The sequence below is a fragment of the Triticum dicoccoides genome, chromosome 1A (assembly GCF_002162155.2).
Source record: "Triticum dicoccoides isolate Atlit2015 ecotype Zavitan chromosome 1A, WEW_v2.0, whole genome shotgun sequence".
NCBI lineage: Eukaryota > Viridiplantae > Streptophyta > Magnoliopsida > Poales > Poaceae > Triticum > Triticum dicoccoides.
The window spans coordinates 599,048,962-599,053,958 of NC_041380.1; positions in this window are offsets into that span (position 1 = coordinate 599,048,962).

Consider the following 4,997-nt stretch of genomic DNA (forward strand, 5'->3'; position numbering starts at 1 on the left):
TTCGATGGATGGAGCCAGGGTGTCGCATGAAGATTCGTTGAATGATAAGCTTAAGTATATGAATCTCAGGGGGGAGGAGGAAGACGTGGTACTAGAGGAAGATCTGGAAGAGCTAGAGAAGGATGCTGAATTCATGGCGTTGGCTAGGGTCCATACAAACAAAAAGTTCAGTCATGGTTCCTTCTACGACAATATGAGATCGGCGTGGAACCTGGAGCAAGAAGTGGAGTTTAGAGCAATTGAGGATAACCTGTTTTCGGTACAGATGAGTTGCTTGGGAGATTGGGAGAGGGTGATGAACGAAGGTCCGTGGATATTCAGAAACTGCCTGGTACTGCTGGTCCCATATGATGGGTGGCCGGAGGTGAATGAGATTGAACTCAATACTTACCAGGTCTGGATGAGGGTGATGGGGCTGAAGGAGAAGATGAGAACTACTAGTATTGCTAGGCAATTAGCGAAAAAGGCAGGGGAAGTGGTGCGTGTGGAGGAGCGGTCAGTCAAGGGCCAAGAGGAGGGATTCGAGTGAGAGTCACGTTGGACGTGCGGAAGCCACTGATGAGATGTGCAAGCCTTACACTAAGGCAGAAGAAGGTGTATTTTGAGTTTGAGTATGAGAAGATGCCCATATTTTGTGGTGTTTGTGGCCTGGTTAGTCATGTCGCTAAGGAGCATGGTAATGGTGTCCATGACGAAAGTGCTATAATTTACCCTATCTCGTTAATTACTCCGGAGTTTAGAAGAGATGAACATTGGGCGCAAACAGGCCAGGAGGAGAGAGGCACATGGAATACTCGGGGAGGAAGAGGAGGGCGAGGTGGGGGAGCTTGGAGGAACCAGACTGCAAAAGATAGGTATGATGAGGATCTGCGTAGCACGGGTAGTAGCCCGGTCAAAAACCCTACTGAAGCCCAACCTGCGGGGTCATTTAAAAGAAGGTTGAAGTTTGAAGAGAAGGATCAAGGGGAAGGAACACAGCTTCTGTTAACTAATTGCAAAGGGGGGGGGCGGCTGGAATCGAAGGAAGCAAGCATAAAAGGAGGGGAGGAGGGGGAGGATGACACAAGCTCGCAGGGAAGCAAGAGGCATAAGGTGGACGGGACAGTTTCTATGGACTTGGCAACATTGGCGGCCCCTGGTTCGGGGGACCGCCAGGCCCAATGATACTTTTAGGGTGGAACTGCCGCGGGATGTGTCAGTCCCGAGCAGTTCGGGCACTTCTGGAGGTCCAGAGGTGCTTTTTCTGTCAGAGGCACATCTGTCTCACGCAGGGGCGGAGAAGTTGATGACAAAGTTAGGGTTCTAGGAGAGGCTGGTCGACCCGAGTGATGGTAGGGCGGGGGGTCTTGTGATGTTTTGGAGACGCTAGATGAATATTACAAAAATTGATGTGACGAGTAATTTCATTGATGTCATGATTGATGATGGGAAGAAGTGGAGATGTACAGGATTCTACTGAGAACCGGCAAGAGAGAATAAGCATAAATCATGGGACTATCTTAGATTGCTACATCAGGTTATGGATGTTCCCTGGATGGTATTCGGAGATTTTAATGAGATCCTTTTCTCACATGAGAAGAAGGGGGAGCAGCTCGGGAGCAGAGACAGATGCAAGGGTTTAGAGATGCTCTGGCTGATTGCGACCTAGATGATATGGGGGCCTCGGGGGATAGTTTTACTTGGATCAGAGGTCGGATCAAGGAACGACTGGATAAAGCGGTTTTGCAACTCATGGTGGAATACCCTTTTCCCGCATGTAGGAGTGTTGAATGGGGAAATGACGAAGTCTGATCATCGACCCTTAGTGGTGAATACGGAATTTTATGCGGAGCATAGCAGACCGAGGGGGAACTAAAAGGAGGTTTGAAGCAAGATGGCTAAAGGAGGAAACAGTGGAGGAGGTGGTACGAACGGCGTGGCAACGGGCTGCGATGCTAGGCATTGGGCCTTTCAAGTCTAAAGTCGATGCCGTACACATGGAGCTGCACCAGTGGGATAGAGAAGTGTTGAAGAGACCGAAAAAGAGGATGGCGGCCCTTAAGGCGGAGCTGGAGGATTTGAGAAGGGGACCGGCTACAGATGCAACCATAGATAGGCAGAAGGAGATACTTCTCGTTATTGAGAACCTGCTGGAATAGGAGGAAATTGAATGGGTGCAGAGAGGCCGAGCGAATTGGCTAAAACATGGTGATCGAAACACAAATTTTTTCCACATGTATGCCTCAGCTAGGAGGAAGAGGAATACTATCAAGATCTTACAAGATGAGAATGGAGTGGTGCAGGAAGGGCAAGCAGAAATGGAGAAGATTGTACAAACTTATTTTACTAACTTGTTTACCTCGCAGGTGAACATTCCAAATGAGGAAGTAATTCAAAAAGTGGTGCCTAAGGTTTCGGTGCAAATGAACAAAGTGCTTCTAGCTCCGTTCACTGAAGAGGATGTCTGTCGAGCACTGTTCAGTATAGGAGATTTTAAGGCCCCTGGACCGGACGAATTACATGCTGTCTTTTACAAACAGTTTTGGATCACCCTCCCAGAAAAGAAGGGAAAGTCTTCTTGCTAGCTAGCTTTTATATCTCGCTCGAGTATGATTAAGGAGGACCTGGTGAAGGAAGTGTTGGAAGCAATAAACACAGATACGATCCTAGAAGGATGGAATAGTACCACAATAGTGTTGATTCCAAAAGTGGCAGCACCGACTAGTATTACACAATTTAGACCGATTAGTCTATGCAATGTGGCCTACAAGATCATCTCTAAGATGCTAGCTAATCGGTTGAAAGGAATCTTACCGGAAATCATCAGCCTGACACAGAGCGCTTTTGTCCCCGGAAGATTGATCACGGATACTCTACTAGGGAAAACCCTAGGAGTAGCGCTGGTTTTGTGCTTACTAGTAGCGCGGGTAGGCGCGCTACTAATAAGACGCTACAGCTATTGCTTAGCAGTAACGTGTGCCCGCACGCGCTACTGCTAGGACAAATAGCTGCAGCGTTTGTTCACTCTCACGCTACTGCTAATGTAACTACTGGCAGCGTGTTTTCTCTCCATCGCTACTAGTATTCTTTTTTTTATTTTTTTATTTTTAGTGTATTTATGCGCCATCGTATAAATATTGGTACAATACTAGTTATGAGGTTTACATCATTATGTCCATAATAGCGTATCAAATAAAGGTGGATTAGGTTCAAGTGGAGGCAATATGTGGTGCATGTCAAAAGTATACTACTAATCCAAACTAGATCAGTTTGGACTAGTAGTACTTTCGATGTGCACCACATGTTGCCTCCATTTGAATCTAATGCGCCAGCACAAGCTATTTAATCATCATCATAGTCATTACCATCAACAGTATTTATTTAATCACCACTAACACTAGCTAATAATAATCATCATGGTCATTACCACCAACACTAGCTATTCTATCATCATAGTAATAGTGTAGCACATCATCATCCTCAAACTCATTTCTAGCTAGCTAATCACTCCTGCTGCTCTCTCTCGGGTAAAATAACATAAAACATGTGTAGCTCTCCTCCTTGATCAAGTTGGAGCATGCAGATGAACCTGTCTCGTGGGTAGCGCATCTGTTTGCTGCCCCCTAGTACTTCTCTACGCTTCTCCATCATACATTTGGTCCAGTCTTGCACTATTAAGCATCCGTCACTAATCTTCAATGCACTAAAATAATCTGTAGGATATCTTGGACGTAAGCTAATAATACTCATGGTACCTTTAGTCTCGATCCCATAAGGCACAATATTCATCGGGAGTCCCTGTTGAAGAAAATCGTATGGTAACATACTTAACAATGAAGTTTAGCTTCAAAAATAATGTATGGAAAAGATGCACTGAGGACAAATAGTAAAAATCTTACCATCCTTCCTAAATAGATGTGACCGTATTTCATTACAAACACTATTGGTCGCACGTTTTCAGTACTAACATTTCTAAATGCAGGAAAAAAAATTGTCTTGACAGTATCAAGATCCTCAAGCCATGAAACATAATGACTTAGCTCCTCGCAGTTTAGTTCAGCCTCGGGACAGTAGTAGGTCCTGTCTACCAAGCGCTGGATATGTTTGCTTGCACCGAAATAAGCTGACAATACAAATTAGTTGTCAACTATTTTTGAATAAACAATATCAAAGACATAAATATGGTTGAGAAACTTACATAATGGTATAACTGGAGGCGTCTGCACATCGACCCAGATGTCGGTATTACCTTCAATATCATATTCCGGACGAATATCAAAGGTGATAACCATATCAGGCTCAAATGTATAAGTCTTGCATAGTGCTCGCCATATTTTGCATCCAAAATATGTCTAGTTGTCTGAATTGTATAATTTTGCCTGGAAAATATAACCATGCTCGGTATTCAAGTAAACTTTCTTTTCCTCCATAGTACGGCTGAAACCTATCTTATCCAATACAAAAACTCTTGCATGGCAGGGAATACCCTAGTAGAATAGTAAAAAAAAGATTTTTCATGCTTAATGTCATGCTTAAATTATAAGTTGAAGCAAATGAAGCAAATGTCATGCCTAATTACGAAAAAGACTTGTCATTGTGACTTACTGTATCCACTTCGAAGTTCTCGTCCAGCTTGATGTTGAAGCGCCTATCATCATCTAGGAAGATTCCGTCGCACAGGCCGCGCTCGTCTGCGCAGTATTTGCAAATACCGAAATCCTTTTCGTCGTCAGACATTTACTATGTTCATAGTTAAAACATTAATTGAAAATGGATCAAAGACAACTACCAGGATACTCAACACACAAATCCAGGGCACTCGATATTTCCTACATCTTCTAGCACAAGTCATGCCAAAATTCACAGAAAAATCCGGCATGACCTTTGCTAAAATAGGACATATCGAGCGCCTGAAATTTGCCGGAACGGAAATGAATCAACACTCCGACAAAACATAGGCCACTCGGAGGTGTAACCTGCAAACATGACCGGCCATTTGGGCAAGCACATATCCTATT